This window comes from Epinephelus lanceolatus, chromosome 22, assembly GCF_041903045.1.
Source record: "Epinephelus lanceolatus isolate andai-2023 chromosome 22, ASM4190304v1, whole genome shotgun sequence".
Classification (NCBI taxonomy): Eukaryota; Metazoa; Chordata; class Actinopteri; order Perciformes; family Serranidae; genus Epinephelus; species Epinephelus lanceolatus.
Genome location: NC_135755.1, coordinates 38,082,211 through 38,100,481, shown reverse-complemented (window position 1 = coordinate 38,100,481; position 18,271 = coordinate 38,082,211). Strand labels below are relative to the sequence as shown.

The following is an 18,271-nucleotide window of genomic DNA, read 5'->3' as shown; positions in this document are numbered from 1 at the left end:
TTACAACAATTTATGACCATGTTCTCAATCTCAGCACTAATGCATGGCCAGTATAGCACTTCATGTGCTCGGTGCTTGCTCTCCACTACTCCAAGATGAGACTGATGTATGAGCTCTAACATGTGTGCTCGCATAATGGAAGGCACCACAATATGCAGGCCCTTGTACACTATGCCATCAGACACAGCTAGTTGGCTTCTTGAGTCCCAGTATGGTTGAAGAGGAACGGGCACTTCCTTCCTGTTATCTGGCCAGCCTTGATGGATCGTCTGCTGGAGGTGGCTTAACTACACACTTCTGATCGCTCATGGACACAAAGCTGAGCATGGAGACACAGTCTAGGCCACCTGTCTCTGGTGTGCTGTCCTCCAGCTGTGCTCTGGACAAGGTGTCAGGCAGCTCCATGTCCTTCCCTCTCCTGTGCTTGACTGTCATGCCATACCACTGCAGTCGCAGACACATTCTCTGGATGTGCATGGGAGTGGACAACAGTGGGCTTCCTGTAGATGTTCTCATATATCGTATATCGTATTTCGTGACATGTTTCCCAAACATGTAATGGTGAAACTTAAAGCACGCGTGAACGATGGAGAGCATCTCCTTTTCAATTTGCGTGTAGCGCGTCTCTGGGTCGGTTAGCGACCTAGATGAGAAGGCGACAGGCTGATCATTCTGCAGTAACACTGCACCCAGTCCCACGCTGCTGGCATCACAGTATATCTCCACAGGCTTGGCTGCATAATAGTACCTGAGCACCGGGGGGTGTGTGCACAGCTGTTTGAGCCTGTCGAATGATTGTTGTTGTGCCAGCTGCCATGCAAATTCGACATCACTCTTCAGGAGCTGTCGCAGAGGAGCATCTTCCTCACTTAGGTTTGGTATGAACTTTGACAGGTATGTCACGAAACCTAGGAAACGGTCTCATGCCAGACCCTGCGAAGACTGAAGCAGTGAGGTGCATGCCACCTCCAACAGACAAGGATGTTGGAGGAAGCAACTGAAGCAGTGAGGTGCATGCCACCTCCAACAGACAAGGATGTTGGAGGTGGCATGCACCTCACTGCTTCAGTCTTCGCAGGGTCTGGCATGAGACCGTCAGCCGTTACTAGGTGACCTATATATGGCACTGCAGACTGACCAATGTGACACTTGAAACTGAAATTTAGCTTGAGATTGTACTTTGTGGTTCTCTCGACTACTTTGTGGAGTATTGTGTCGTGTGCTTGGATTGTGGGTGCCTCGATCAAAATGTCGTCCATGATGCCTGTGGCCCCATTAATGCCTTCGAGCATCTGGTCCATGATGCACTGGAATATTTCCGGTGCGCACTTGATACCGAAGGGCAGCCTTAGCCATCTGAACCTCCCTATTGGAGTGTTGAAGGTCGTAAGGAAGGATGATGCTTCATCCAGCTCTATCTGGAGGAATCCAGATTTAGCATCCAGGACCAAGAACACTTTTGCTCCTGATATGGTGGAGATTACCTCTTCAATGATACGCATTGGGTGATGTTCCCTCTTGATTACTTTGTTTAGGTTGCTTGGATCAATACATATTCTGATCTTGTCCTTGCGTGTGACAACCACCATGGAACTGACCCACTCTGTGGGCTGGTCTGCTTTGGTAATATAGCCATCCTTCTCCATCTCTGCTAGCTTCTCCACTATCTTTTCTCTCAGCGCTGCTGGTTGCCGGCACACTGGATGCACAACACCTTTGGCGTCTGGATGAATTTTGATTGTGTATTTGCCTGGCAAAGTTCCTGTAGTGCGTGTCAGTTCTGGAAAATCATCCAGCCCTACTGGTACATTTTGTTTCAGTGCTCACCTTGACTTTTTCGGCACCATCCTGCAGGGAGTCGAGTCACACAATTAGGCCTAAGGCCTCCGCTGTAACGCCACTGAACACGTTCTCCTGCGCGATGTCCATAATTTCCAGCTCTGCTTGGGTTTCACGGTCCTTGTATTTGAGTGACAGATCAACTGCAGTGACTGGTTTCAGTTTGTGGTTTGAATAGGAGTGCAGAATCCTGCTGGAGCGCTTCAGCTCTCCTGGGTGCTCCAGTGACTGATAGCTGTCAAGGGTCAGTGTGTTGCACTTTGCACCAGTATCTATTCTAAACTGCACTTCCTGGGCTAGAACACTAATGTTCACCAACCACTTGTCACCTGCCACAATTGCCACCGGAACCTCCTCTTGCATTAGGTTTATGTCCAGTATTTCTTCATCTGGTGGGTCCTCTTCTGCTGACTCCACACTCACTGAGCTCACGCCATGGCTGCGGCACGCCGCTACCCAGTGGTTTGGTTTGCGGCAGTGTGAACACACAGAGCCTATTGATGGATATTTCCCTTGATTCCATGCATGTTGGGGATGTTTCCCACATCTAAAGCAGTTATTTGTTTGCTTACCTGCTGTCTGCCTCTGCTGATAGGTTGTCGGCTGCGCTTGGCTGTATGTTTTTTTATTGTACACTGTGCACTTTGGCCTTTTGGACATTGTCGGCACTTGTGCATCTTCCTCTCTGACAATCATCATTTGCTTTTGTGACATCTCAAACTGTTGGGGAATTTCTATGGCTTTAGCCAGCGTCAGGTCTTCCCCTTTATCCAACAGTCTCTCCTGGACTTGCTTTTCCCTCACTCCTGCTATTATAGCATCAATAAGCATGTTGTCAGAGTCATCGTACTCACAATCCATTAGCAATAGCTTCAAGTCTTTCACGAAGTGGTCAAAACTCTCCATTTCACCTTGCTTCCTCAGTTTGAAACGATGCCTCACTATCCTCTTATTTTTCCTTGGCCTGAGGAATATTGCACAAAACCAAGATAAGGGATTAAGCCGAAATATGTTGGTTATCCTGGTTGAACTTAGCCTCAAGTCAGTTGCATGAAAGCAGGTCAAATTTAACCCGGTCAAGTTACCATGGCGATTCATTCTCTGCAGCTAGCCTGCTCCAGACCAGGCTAACAACCAGGCTAAGATTAATCCTAGTGATTCATCTGGGAGTTTTACTGTCGATCCTGTGACAAATTCATGTGATTTACAGCATTTCCGTGTTTTTTCTAAATATGTAACAAGATGACGGTTGCAAAGATGGCGCCTAGTCATTGCAATGGAGCTGCTCACCTGGTGAATATACCAAAAAAAGTGTCTAGCTTCTGGGTTTACTTCTACAGTATGCTGCCCACTGAATATTTCCAGTAGTGCTTCTCCAGCTGGCCCTGCCCACGAGTTCCTACTCAGCTCACAGACTTTACGCTGGGATGTCTGTAAGCTCCACACCAGCTCGTCTCTTTAAAATCTAGTTTGTTATCTAGTTTTACGCCATTTTTTTTACAAACAATATTTTAAGACATTGGCTACCTAAGCCCATTTTTCAATGGCAAGACCTGCAATGACAGCGTGGGAAAAATCCTATCAGCTGTCACTGTGAGGAACAACCACCGCAGGCCTTCCTGCTGCTAGCGCAGGCTTGTTTTTAGCTGTGAAGCCCATCGTCACCCCCCCCCCCCCTCCCCCGCCTTTGCTAGCGATTGCTACGCTTAACCTCTGTCAGGAAATTGTGCACTTTTAGCCCGCATACTGGCCTCCCTTGTTTTCTCTCTCCCCTAGGTAGCTACTACCACACACGCACACAACATGTCCCCTCTCACCTCTTCATCCGGCTGTGTCAGCTGCACTCACCTCAGTGAGAAGGTCGCTGGACTGGAAGGACAAATATCCACACTTTATCAGATCCGTGAAGCTAAGTTGTTAATGGACACCATCATCATTGGTCCTGCACAACCTGGCTCCTTGTGTGTGTCAGCCTCCGATGCATCTGCCCCCGGAGCTGTTTCCGCTCTTAAGGCCGCTGAAGCCGCCTCTCCTCTGGAGCCAGTTGCCGCCACTGCTCCCCACCCTCCAGTCACTGTCTCTGATGACTCCTGGATACGACAAGGGGCTAGACCCAAACCCCCCATCAGCTCCACTCCATCGGACCCAGAGCCCTGGCTCCTGGTGTGCAGGGAGCACAGGAGAGGAAGGGGCTTCTCTCCGACTAGGATAATTGTTCATGTCGGGACGAATGATTCTTCACTTCGACACTCCGAGGTGACCAAATCTGAGTTTAGAAAGCTTCTTCAGCTTTTAATCAGCAGTGGAAAATCCATCTTTATCAGTGGTCCGCTTTCTCCTCACGGCTGTGGGTCAGAAAAGTTCAGCAGAGTCATCTATTTCCACACTTGGCTCCAGTCCATGTGCAGGGCACACAATGTTGGCTTCATAGACAATTCCAACACGTTTTGGAATCGCCCATCCTTTTTTAAACCCGATGGCTACATGTTAAAAACCAATCTGCAGCACGCTGTGCAATCACACCCACGTGAATGACTGCTTACTCACCTCACTCACACACACCCACAGGTCCCTCTCTCTTCTTTTATGGTGCCTCCTCAGAGTAACACTGCACTCGTCAACTCCCCCTGCAGGCCCCCGCTGTCACTACACCCCTCTACACCACACCCCATTGAGACCATTATGTCTGTCAGATCTCTCCGTCAGCACCGCGGCGGTGGAATGAACCCGGGCAACTTGTGGTCTCTAGGCCCGTTTCCACTGCAGGAACTTCGGGGTAATTTTACGGGGCCGGGGCCGTTGGTGCGTGTCTCCACTGCAGGAACCACCCCGGAGGGACAGAGTTCCGGAACTTTTACGGGGGCTAAACAAGTCCCTGCTTCGGGGTAGGTACTCAGAACGGCCCCGAAAGACTCCTGGCTGGGGCTTGGGGATTACTTGGTGCTGATTGGATATACTCAAGGAGGGATGTGACGTCAACAGAAAGCAACTAAATAGCCGGCACGAGAGGACATTCCTGTAGTAGTTCCTGCCCCCTAAATAGTACTAGGAACTTCTTCAGTGGAAACGGTAGCCTGAGTGTCAGACTAAAGCTCCCAGAACCTTCAGTCTGACATGGCTTCCACTGAAGGCGATTTACAAGGGGAGGGAATTTGATTTTTCCCTAACCAATCAGTAGAGATCAACAACTCACCCAGAATCTGACGTCATTAGTATCCATGCCTCGGGGGTGCCGAAAACAAGCGAGCATTGCCCATTTAAAATGTCTCCGTCGTCGTGCACGCCCAGCTGTATCGCCGTTAAATCCAGTTTAGCAGCTTCCTTAATTTGGTCCTCCATTAACGCGAGTAGTGGCGAAATACCTCGATAGCATCGTTAATGTGGTCTGTAGGATCTGTAGCGGTCACCATTGTTGCTATCCTCACCAGTTACCCACCGGCATACAGCTTGACATCAGCGTGGCGCTGATTGGCTAATCGCTAGACCCCCGGCGTTCATTGGTCCATCCATCGTTTGGACGAGATAAATCCCATATTCATTGAAGTATGCCAGACTAGAGATGCAAGCCTACTCAGCTGAATGGGCGGGGTCTATGGTCTGGAACCAGGCTATGGAAACGGGCCTTCTGTGCCGTGCTCCCCGGACAGCTGACGTCTTGGACTCACCGGCTCCTGTCAGGTTTGGCCTGGTGAATGCCAGATCACTGCATAACAAAACTTTCATCCTAAAGGACTTCTTCATGTCCCGGGGTTTGGATTTCCTTCTTGTGACCGAGACCTGGTTAAATGTTGATGAGTCCAGCACTTTTACTGAGCTTTTACCAACTGAGTGCTGCTATCTTAATTCGCCGCAGACGTCGGGTTGTGGAGGAGGAATAGCATCTGTTTTTAAGAATAACTTCAAATGTAAGCAAATCCTGCCATCATCTTTCTCCAGCTTTGAACTGTGCTTATTTGAGCTGGGTCGCTCAGCGCTGTGTGCTGTGATTTATCGGCCTCTCAAATACAATAAGGATTTTATAAATATTGTATCACAGTAGCCAGAGCTATAATTATAATATTATTACTTTCATTATTGTTGTTGTAAGCTACGTCATTACCGTCTGTCCTGCATCTCTCTCTGTCTCTGTCTCTCTCTTTCTGTCTCATTGTGTCATATGGATTACTGTTAATTTATTATGCTGATCTGTTCTGTACGACATCTATTGCATGTCTGTCCGTCCTGGAAGAGGGATCCCTCCTCAGTTGCTCTTCCTGAGGTTTCTAATGTTTTTTTTTTCCCCGTTAAAGGGTTTTTTTTAGGGAGTTTTTCCTTATCCGCTGTGAGGGTCCAAAGGACAGAGGGATATCGTATGCTGTAAAGCCCTGTGAGGCAAATTGTGATTTGTGATATTGGGCTCTATAAATAAAATTGATTGATTGATTGAAATGACTTTTCTGCTTTTCTAGCTGAGATCATGCCTAAACATGACCATGTTCTTATTGTCGGAGATTTTAATATTCATGTTTGTTGTGCTGATAACCCTCTGTCAAAGGATTTCTTAAACATTATTGACTCTTTTAATCTTGTTCAGTCCGTGTCTGCTCCAACACATGAACGCGGACACACTCTTGACCTTGTTTTATCACATGGTTTGCCTGTTTTTAACCTAGAGATCTGTGACCGGGTGTTTTCTGACCATATGCCTGTGTTGTTTGAGGCTGCTTTCGGCTATAATACCGTTGAAACTCGTGCTGTTCCCCATTGATGCCGTGTTATTAACCCATCCACTGCTGCTCAGTTCTCTTCCGTTTTCAGCCAGAACTGTGGCATTCCTGAGTCTCTATCTAATGGCACATATGCTCTTAGTGCATGGTTTTTCGACACCTGCCAAACTGCCATAGACACTGTGGCCGTTAAAGACCAGGCAGCCAAAAACCACCTCCGAGCCCTGGCTAAATGACACAACCCGTGCTGCCAGATGTGAGTGCTGTATAGCAGGGCGCAAATAGAGAAAAGACAAACTGTGTGTCATTCCAAATACTAAGAGACTGTTGGCATAATTACCAATCTACTGTGAGAGATTCAAAAAGAAAATATTTCTATGACATTGTTCTGTCAAACTGTCACAAGCCCCATGTGCTGTTCAAGACCATCAACTCTGTTTTAAATGCATCACAGACTGCCTGTATTTACTCCTCCCCTGTGGCCTGTGAAAATTTTCACTTTTTCATCAATAAGGTCACTTCCGCTAGGGCCCTCTGTTCACCACCTGCATATGATTCCACTGTCTCTGTCCCTTGTTCTGCCATTTTCGACATGTTTGAGCTTGTGACTTTGTCCTCTGTACAAGAGACTGTGTGCCGGATGAAGCCCTCAGGTTCCCTAAACGATGTCATTCCTCCTCAACTTTTTAAAGAGGTTTTTACCACCATTGGGCCGTCTGTACTTGCCATTATTAATGTCAGTCTATCCTCAGGTGTAGTCCCTATGACTTTTAAACATGCAGTAGTGCAGCCTTTGATCAAAAAGCCTGGCCTAGATCCTGCAATTCTGGCTAATTTCAGGCCTATTTCTAAACTGCCATTTTTATCGAAAATCCTTGAGAAAATAGTTTACTCTCAACTAATGGCATTTTTAGATGAACAAAATATCCTGGAAGTTCTTCGATCTGGTTTTAAAGCCCTACATAGCACTGAAACTGCACTTTTAAAAGTTTTTAATGACATCTTTTTAGCCACCAACTCTGGTCAATGTGTCATTCTTGTGCTTTTAGATTTGACTGCTGCATTCAACACAGTGGACCATGCCATACTGATCTCTCATCTGGAGCACTGCGTTGGCATCAAGGGCACTGCCCTGGAATGGTTTAAGTCTTACCTGTCAGACAGAACTTTTAGTGTCAGCCTTGGTGATTCTGTGTCGTTCTCTGCACCTCTCTAATGTGGGGTTCCACAGGGTTCCGTTTTAGGCCTTCTTCTTTTCTCCCTCTACCTATTGCCACTCTGGTCCATACTGAGGAAACATGGCATCTCATTCCATTGCTACACAGATGACAGTCAGATCTATGTGCTCCTCAAAAAGTCATACTCATACTCCACCAAACCATTGATAAACTGTCTCAATGACAAAGACTGGATGTCTTAAATTTTTTTCTAAATTTTAATGAGAAAAAAACTGAGGTGATGGTTTTTTAGTGCCCCCTATGCATCCCCTACTGTTGATGTAGGTTATCTGGCCCAGTATGTTAACCTGCTATTAAAAACCTTGGAGTCAAAGTCGACTCAGACCTTAAGCTTGACAAGCAGATAAATGCAGTTGTACAGGCAAGCTTCTTCCAGTTGAGGCAGTTGACAAAAATTAAGCCCATACTGACAAGGAAGTGTTTTGAGTCAGTCATCCATGCCTTTGTCACCACTTGGCTGGACTACTGCAACGCACTATATGTGGGGGTTAATGGGTCCTCCATTGCTCGTCTGAAGCTGGTACAAAGTGCAGCTGCACGACTTTTAACTGGTACACGCAAGCATGAGCACATTACACCAATTTTAGCATCACTTCATTGGCTGCCAGTTCATTTTAGGATCCATTTTAAAATTATTTTATTTGCTTTTAAAGCTCTTAACAGCCTTACCCCACCCTACCTCTCTGAGTTGCTACAGCCTTTTATGCCCACCCGTTCCCTCAGGTCAGCTAACCAGCTGCTCATGACAGTGCCCAAAACCAGACTCAAGCACAGAGGAGATCGTGCATTCGCTGTGGCAGCTCCCAAACTGTAGAACGATCTGCCACTGTACATCAGGCAGGCATCCTCACTGCCTCTTTTTAAAAATCTTCTTAAACCCCACCTGTTTTCCCTGGCTTTTAACACTGTGTAAGATGTTGTTTTTATGTGTTTTTTAAATTTTCTATTTTCTAATTATGCAAACTGTGCATTTCAACCTATTGTGTATTTTACAGCACTTTGGGACCTCAGTGGTTGTTTTAAAGCGCTTTATAAATAAAGCTGGATTGGATCGGATTGGATGTTGCATCATTTTTCCACTTAGGTTAAATCAACAAATTTAGCCTCTCTTCAATAAAGGATCTTGTATGTTACTTTTTGCTGTGTATGTGCATTTTATCTGGCATTGGTAGCACACAGTGTGTGATTATCTTTTAAATTCCACTTCACCAAATCAATGGTATACCGCACATTCATGAAAAAGGGAGGACACCACGTTTTGTCGTTCAATTGTTTTATTTCCCAGTCCTCTTTTGTCTGCTTGGATCCTGAAATAGAAAGCAATAATAACAACTATTAATACACTGTAATACAGATATGGTTACAGTGTGCACTGAAATACTCACTTCACTTTCTAATTTCTGGATTTCTAGGTCCAGTTTCACAAGGGTCCTTATTTTAATTTCAAGATCAAGCTCATTTCTTGCAGCTTTCTTTTCTCCACTTGAATTTTTACTTCTGCCAGCTCTGTCTCTCAAGATGTTTTCCATATAGAGCTCTGACAGTTTGTGAATTCTGTAAAAGAAATGCCAATTAGCACAGCAGGATCTGTGCATAATGTAGATTTACTTTAGCCAATACTTACAATGTTACCAGGCTGCTTCTGAGGCTGTGCAGTGTCTGGGTCCTGTTACACACATAACATTTTCTATTAGCACCACATCACTAACTTCATATGCATTATGGACTAAATAAGCAGGATATTTCCACAAAATTGACATGATACCTCAAGCCTTCTGGAGTCCAGTGACACCGTCTCCTTATCTGCAGATGTGCCCTCCCCGTGCCATATACATACATGTACCAAGAGAACATGTATTAAGAATTTTGACAGGACATGCCAAGCCTGTGATTTCAATAAACTGTACAGTACTAGCCAGATCATCTTCTGGTGGCTCCAAAAGTAGAAGTGTGTCCCCAGACACTGCAAGAAAATCCAGAGTCAGACAGTATAATATTTTTGAATGTGTTCCATGTGCAGTGGACCACCCCCCGTGCCAGTTTTATGGGCATTTTGCCTTTAATGGACAGGACAGGCAAGTGTGAAAGGGGGAGAGAGAGGGGGATGATATGCAGCAAAGGGCCACAGGCTGGATTTGAACCCAGGCCGCTGTGGCAGCAGCCTTGTACATGGGGCGCCTGCTTTACCCATTAAGCCACCGATGCCCCTTATGCAACCAATTAAGCCAAGATGCGCCGATCGATCAGACTAGGTCAAGCCGCGCTTGCTCTGTTATCCTGGATTTCTTTATTCTACTTTTATGCAATACCCCTCTGATGTACAGTACAGGCCAAAAGTTTAGACACACCTTCTCATTCAATGCGTTTTCTTTATTTCCATGACTATTTACATTGTAGATTCTCACTGAAGGCATCAAAACTATGAATGAACACGTGGAGTTATGTACTTAACAAAAAAAGGTGAAATAACTGAAAAAAAGTTTTATATTCTAGTTTCTTCAAAATAGCCACCCTTTGCTCTGATTACTGCTTTGCACACTCTTGGCATTCTCTCGATGAGCTTCAAGAGGTAGTCACCTGAAATGGTTTCCACTTCACAGGTGTGCCTTATCAGGGTTAATTAGTGGAATTTCTTGCTTTATCAATGGGATTGGGACCATCAGTTGTGTTGTGCAGAAGTCAGGTTAATACACAGCCGACAGCCCTATTGGACAACTGTTAAAATTCATATTATGGCAAGAACCAATCAGCTAACTAAAGAAAAACGAGTGGCCATCATTCCTTTAAGAAATGAAGGTCAGTCAGTCCGGAAAATTGCAAAAACTTTAAATGTGTCCCCAAGTGGAGTCGCAAAAACCATCAAGCGCTACAACGAAACTGGCACACATGAGGACCGACCCAGGAAAGGAAGACCAAGAGTCACCTCTGCTTCTGAGGATAAGTTCATCCGAGTCACCAGCCTCAGAAATCGCAAGCTAACAGCAGCTCAGATCAGAGACCAGATGAATGCCACACAGAGTTCTAGCAGCAGACCCATCTCTAGAACAACTGTTAAGAGGAGACTGCGCGAATCAGGCCTTCATGGTCAAATAGCTGCTAGGAAACCACTGCTAAGGAGAGGCAACAAGCAGAAGAGATTTGTTTGTGTCAAGAAACACAAGGAATGGACATTAGACCAGTGGAAATCTGTGCTTTGGTCTGATGAGTCCAAATTTGAGATCTTTGGTTCCAACCACCGTGTCTTTGTGAGACGCAGAAAAGGTGAACGGATGGATTCCACATGCCTGGTTCCCACTGTGAAGCATGGAGGAGGAGGTGTGATGGTGTGGGGGTGTTTTGCTGGTGACACTGTTGGGGATTTATTCAAAATTGAAGGCACACTGAACCAGCATGGCTACCACAGCATCCTGCAGCGACATGCCATCCCATCCGGTTTGCGTTTAGTTGGACCATCATTTATTTTTCAACAGGACAATGACCCCAAACACACCTCCAGGCTGTGTAAGGGCTATTTGACCAAGAAGGAGAGTGATGGAGTGCTGTGGCAGATGACCTGGCCTCCACAGTCACCGGACCTGAACCCAATCGAGATGGTTTGGGGTGAGCTGGACCGCAGAGTGAAGGCAAAGGGGCCAACAAGTGCTAAACACCTCTGAGAACTCCTTCAAGACTGTTGGAAAACCATTTCAGGTGACTACCTCTTGAAGCTCATGGAGAGAATGCCAAGAGTGTGCAAAGCAGTAATCAGAGCAAAGGGTGGCTATTTTGAAGAAACTAGAATATAAAACATGTTTTCAGTTATTTCACCTTTTTTTGTTAAGTACATAACTCCACATGTGTTCATTCATAGTTTTGATGCCTTCAGTGAGAATCTACAATGTAAATAGTCATGAAAATAAAGAAAACGCATTGAATGAGAAGGTGTGTCCAAACTTTTGGCCTGTACTGTAGTTGGCAAACTTATCCAAAACTTTGACCGGGTCCTGTTTCTCACCATCAGCCCAGTCCAACGTTTTGTAGATTTCTCTACCTTGTTCGCCGATCCACGTTCCAAGCCACCCGACACGCTGTCTGTCTCCCAATTCAGCGAGGGGACCGTCGAAGACGAAATTAACGTGGCTGAGGAACCTCTCAAACTCTTGATATAAGTCCGCAGCGTCCCAGTCAATCTTGGGGTGCTCAAAAGCGGTAGTAGTCATGGCTACGTGGTTTCTGTTCGTGACGGACTTCTGACACCATGTAAAATACGCATTTATAAATAGAAATAACGAGAGTACGGCGGTAGACTGCTGTGGTTGTTTATTCAGCTTCCAGGGCTAAAACCACTCACAGATTCCAGGGCCCCGGAGGGACAATATGGGCAGCAGCTATGGAAACCAAATGTGAAGGGCTAATTCACAATATGTTACACTTACGTCCTGTCTGGAATGATGTCAATTCATTAAAAAAGTGATCAGACCCATATATCATTTTGTTTTCAGTCTCCAGTTGTTTTTATTATGATTAATTTATTAAATGCTTTATAGGTGATCTGTAGTTTATGTTCATGGTTTATCCTCCATTTTACATGAATTCTCCTGCAAATCAGCATCATATCAGTTTGACCTGTCCCCTCAACTACACAGGCTAAATAAACTGTTTGACAATAAGGTTAATATTTTCAGAGGAAAAAAAATACTAGACAACAGCTTTCATTAAGGTTCAGTCAGATACAGTCAGGGCTTCACATCTGTACACATGTTATTTTAAGAATCCTCACATCCCACTGACCACAAGTCTCTGTGTTGGTAAATACTTCAATAATTAAAACAGTCCAATGTTAATATACATGTGGCAATACCAGTTGAACTGTGAGAGGCAGATCTGAAGAATTAGCACCAACAACGCCACCTTAGGACTTGCACCTAAAGAATCTACTTTTCACTTTAATTTCTCAGAGGGTTTCCCAAAAATCACCCATACACAGTTAAGTTACACAAATGAATACAGGCACGATGTAAGAAGTTTAACAATTTTTATTACTCACAATAAAATAATTTCTTTATTAAGTTATTTCTCTTTTTTTAAAAAACAGTTATGTAGTTCTTTTTATTTCCAAAGGGGTACAATATTAATCTGTACCAATGACTCAAAAGTTAAGTTAGAAAGACAGAGTCAACAACTTTAGCTGTTTTTGAGGTCAACTGCGCAAATAAACAAAAAGAAAAAAGAAACCAAACAAAATATCTATATACAAAACAACTGCAAACTCAAATCAAAACGAAAGAAAAACAAAAATAAACATGCTACATGTATAAATTTAGCAGGTCCTCAACACTGTGTTAACTTCCCACCCCCACTAAGGAGTCACGGTCTGAGGTCAGTCTTGAACTACAGTACACTACTTTAAAAAAAGGGCGTCTAAACGACGAAGGCAGAGCGGCAGAGCGGCTGTCTAAGTGAGCCAGGCAAAACAAAAAGAAAACAAACTATGGAGGTAAGAGGCAAGGCAGGGCAAAACAGCAGCCTAACGCCAGGCAAACTTTAAAAGACACAGAGTGAGCGTTAGTAACCAATATATAAGCTACATAAGCACTAGCAGACAAAATAACATTGGGCTTGTGGCACTGTTTACCTGCGTGGTCGGCTGTAGCCTGCACAAATCAATAATCTAGCTGTTCGAAGCTAAAGGCGGCAGCAGCGGCTAACCGGAAGGGGACACACACACACACACACACACACATACACACCTCGGCTCAACACGCCAACCTACAACAGAGAACTGTCAACATGGCACCTTAACATCTTCGCAGTATCATGAGACTGTGCTACACATACCTGGAGAACGAACACACGGCACATACTACGCCGGGAAACCACGGCTCGGCGGAGCTGCACGCCGGCCAGCACTCGCTTCAGCAGGAGAGGGAGTGCGACTAAACGACAGCGGGGGGTATATGAACAGGTCCGCATTAGCGGCCAATGACGCGGCTGCACTACAGGTGCCGGTAAGGGGCGTGACACACACCTGCCGCGATCGCCATGCCTGCTGCAACATAAACAGACTGAGGGACACAGGAGAGAAATGCAATATATACACTGTAAATAACCACCCGGTTACATACAGTAGACTCTGTATAGTTTATGATGAATGTATTTAGTCTCTGATGACTAAACTTCACCATCAGTCACACAACATGTTTTCTGTTCACAGAATAAACCTTCAAATCAGACAAATGAAATCTTAATCTCTAAAATTCAACAAAAATGAGTAGTTTATCTAAAACGTATATTGCTGAGTCGACATCTAAACCAATCAGCTGTTAGATCAGGTGAGAGCCAGGCGGTGCAGTCGGTGGAGAACAGCTGCAGCGCCTGGCTCAAAAAACTGCGGTCACCTCGCTCTCGCGGTTTTATCGCCGTCCACTTTTGTAATACATCAGAGCAAGCCGGGATGAAGCAAAGACGGTGGATAAACATAGACGGTCCACTACGAGTCAGTTTCCTGTATCAGTGTCACGTGGGGTTCGCGACCACCATGCCCCTTTAGGAGACTAAACAGCAGGTCCTGAGTCCATTGACTTCAGTGGGAGAAATAAACGGGATTACAGATTATGGCCGATTCTTTCGCCCCATAGTCACGGAAGCAGATATTGGACCCATTTATCACAAGCCACATATCTTCAGAACATTCCGACACCAAAATGGCAAATTTCAGACAGACAAATCAGGAGAAAATTTACTTTGTTCAAGACCTGTTTCTGTCTCAACAACACACTCTCGTGAGATCTGGCAACAGATATCTCCTCTCTGGTGCTGAAATCAGTGCAGTTTCACCAAAGATACTGGATTGCTAAAAATATTTTTTTCCAGCAGATGTCTTAGTTACAACATGATTGAGCTAACTGGAGTAGTTTCATGTCGTATCCGACAATGGGAGGCTTTTAACAGATGACGTCTTGATGTTAGCTTTGCTGCTAGTGTTAGCTGTCCCTGTCAGCTGCAGCCACTGATGCTTTCTAGACATCGTGATTTCCCGAAACTGAATAAATACCACACATAGCAACACAAAACTGCTTTGCTAGCTCAATCATGTTGTAACTAAGATATCCACTGGAAAAAATATTTTTTTAACGGACCGTTTATTGAGTTACTGCGTTATTACAGACACCGCTAACGGCTAACGGTTAGCCCAGCTAATCTACGATAACCAAGCGAGGTTGGGGATACTCGTCTTTGATTGGCAGTTCTCCATCGTCTTTGATTGGGCAATGGGGGACAACACCTACTTAGGAGACCGGAAATGTATACCATTTCATACAATGGGGGTATATTGTAGGTGGGCCATCTTGTAGTAATCCAGTATCTTTGGATGAAGTCGGACACAAAACTAACCGGCATGCACTGTGCGCCGATCGCCGGTGATCGAATCTGCGCAGGCCTGGCTCATCTCGAACGAGCCTATTCACTCTCTGGGTGAGTGTTTTGACTTGCCATAACAAACGTCCAAATTTTTACCCGATTTTGACCAACTGGATCTGGATGAGCCATTTGAATTTGATGACCGCCTGCATTTATTTGAACACGGAGTACACAGACATAGACGGAGGCAGAGCTCATTGAAATTGAAGAGCGGACGAGGAGAGAGAGGGAGCAGTAACAGGCAGAGGAACTTGTCCGAATCCAGCTAAAAGGTAAACACAGACGTTCATTTCTCCTTTCCGTTACATTGTCGGATAATTATACTAACAATCCGAGCCTATCTGTGTTAAAAAAATGCACTTTTATTGGACGTATTTTGACGTTGTTTGACGCTGTCCCAGTGCCCTATTACTTAATATAGCGGGGGCTCACGGGCTGCAGGCTTTGTACTGGAGAAATGTCAAATATTGAACATCCTATCACTCATTTAGACAAAATTAGATCAGAAAATAGGGCCCAGGTTGAAAAAACACATTAGTTCCCCTTTAAATTTTAGTTTAAGAAATCGTTTCACTGCTAGGTTCGCTGTTGAGCCACTCCTCCCTCTACCTCTGCCCCCCCCCCCAACTCACCTAGTCTGTGCCAGCGAGACGAGTACCACAGCAGGGACTATCACATCCAGACGGTCCTGGTGTTTCTTCCACAGGCTCCACTTCACTCAGCTTCACTCAGTTGCCCGATATACCCGCTGCTTCTTCCCACATTAACCTGAATAACAAACCAGGGCTCGGTGCTCTGGTTGGATCCAAACGGAGAGCCGCTAGCTGGGAAGCTAGCGGAGGCTAACTGGCTGTGTTAGCAGCTGAGTGAAGTGGAGCATGAGGAGGAAGCACCGGTTAGCCCCCGCTTTCACTGCAGGCAGATTCACTCGCTACAGGGGCGAGGAAATAAAACTTAAACAGCCAGCTAGTTTAGCAGTTAGCAATGTCTTTCACTCACTCTCGGTCTCTGCTGTGTTTAGCTATTTTCCTGCTTTCCTGTTAGCGTTAGCACTACTCGGCTGCCACGCTAACGCTCCAACTCCAACTGAGCCGGGAGCCGGGCTCACGGCCTCATGGAGAGAGTTGGAACGTTAGCATGGCAGCCCATTAGTGCTAACGTCCCCACGCTTCTCCGCCAGGCTCAGTGAGTCGGAGCCGAGAAGCATGGGGACGTTAGCGTTAGCACCAGTCGGCTGCCATGCTAACGTTCCGGGAGCCTGCTTCTCGGCTCCGGCGAGCTCTAGCGTGGAGCCTGGCAGGCTCACGGAGAAGAGAGGAATGTTAGCGTTAGCTCCCAGAGTTAGCACTAGAGCTACTACGGCTATTGGAGTAGCTTGCAGCTATGGAGCGCTTCTACCAGCTCTTCTAGTCACTGAGCCTCGCCTCCATTTCAGCAAATATATTGCATTTATTACATTACGTTACTGACCATCATCATTGAAGTAGGCAGGAGAATAGCTAAACACAGCCGCCAGGCTGCCCGCCGGGCTACGTTTTACAATGCTAATTGCAAATGTTAGCTGAGCTGCTGGGCTAATGTTACTCACCTAACACAACCGAAACACCTGACCCATTGCTGGGACCGAGCCGCTAATAACTCAAGCTCCGGACATTAACCCATGCTACGATTGTAACATTAAATTTAATTGAATCGACATAACGACATGTGCTTAACGTTACTGTAACACTAATTAAAACAGACATTTGACTTTATGTTGTACCTGTCCAGGAGAAGAAGAGCTAGCTCCGAGTCAGATTGTAGCCCCTTTAGCTCTTGCAGTGCTCTCCACCTTGGAAATGCAAGGCCAATGTTAATCCGAGTTCTGTCCCTTTCTTTATCCGACAACTTCTTCGACAACAACCGTTGTTTCTTTAGAGCTAATGTCAGGTGGACGTTCCGCTGCCTGCCATTTCATTTCGAAAATACGCGCTGCCATTTTATAGGGAGGGAGGGCCAAGGGCTCCGAGGGGGGGATTCACATGAACGTACATGAACGCGCAGTCGGACCGGCTTGTAAACAATGGGCTGGAGATCAACACAGAGAGAGGGTGTGTGAGGTCATGCTATACTCCAGATGAAATTACACCTCTAGTTCTTCACATAGCATTTTTGTTAATTCCTTCAATCTAGAAATAATGAATTTCGCCTATTGTTCCTTTAAGTAAACTACTTTTTGGTAAGGGTATGGAGGACAACATAGTTTGATTGGATTTTCTTTAAGAACTACCACTGTTAATTCTCTGCATGAAACCAAAAGTCAGTGGAGTTATTTTAAAAACAACAATGTGCTTCCTCTTTGATCCATGCTTGCAAACAACAACACAGAGATGGCATCTTTTGTAGGTAAATGCAGGTTGATTGCTGGTTGAAGAGTTGTGCAAAAATGTTTCTCACAACTGCATCAGAGATTCATAATTATGCAAGTAATTTCTATCAGCTGTGCATGGAGGTTTTCCTTTTGGTTAACAGTTAATCCAATAGAGTTTGGGGTCTTTCTATTAGGTCTGTGTTAACTGTTTTGAAAAATGTGTGAAACCAATGAAAACATGTTATCACAGAAGACTTATGCTGTGCTAAGAAGGTGATATGGAAGATTAAGTGGATCCTTGTGTCATGATGCATGTCTTAGCAATCAAGAAAAAAACATATAATATGCATGTAAAGAAGTGAAAATTAAATGTTCAGTGTTTTAAATGAACAGGTAGCAAATAAAATGTGGACTTTGTCTCCATCTTGTGGCGTTTATGGGAAATAAAATGTTTCCATGCAATCAAACACTGAAAACCTACTGTACGTTTAATAATGCTGAGGACAGTATGCACACGTGAGCTTGTCCCTGAAAACTGCATTAATTAGGTTACAAAATGTGTAAAAAGGATTTCTTAAACAATGTTTTCTTCTTGGAAATGCTTCTTCACCTCTACTCCCTTCATCCGCTGTGTTAACATAACACAGTCCTGCTGAGGGACTCAGCATGTGGAAAGTAACATTTTCCTTATGAGCAAATGATGCTTTCTTCCTCTTTAAACATGGTGCCAGGTGAAG

The 18,271-nt window shown here is 45.1% G+C and overlaps 1 long non-coding RNA gene across 1 annotated transcript; it reads right to left on the bottom strand.

The window, feature by feature from the left end:
• Positions 1-9,049: 9,049 nt before the first annotated feature.
• Positions 9,050-13,684, bottom strand: LOC117246143 (uncharacterized). The gene is made up of 5 exons (XR_004500690.2): positions 13,601-13,684; positions 9,549-9,746; positions 9,408-9,449; positions 9,169-9,337; positions 9,050-9,090 (listed from the first exon to the last, which is right to left on the bottom strand). It is a non-coding gene; the product is annotated as an uncharacterized LOC117246143 (long non-coding RNA).
• Between the last annotated feature and the right edge of the window lie 4,587 nt (positions 13,685-18,271).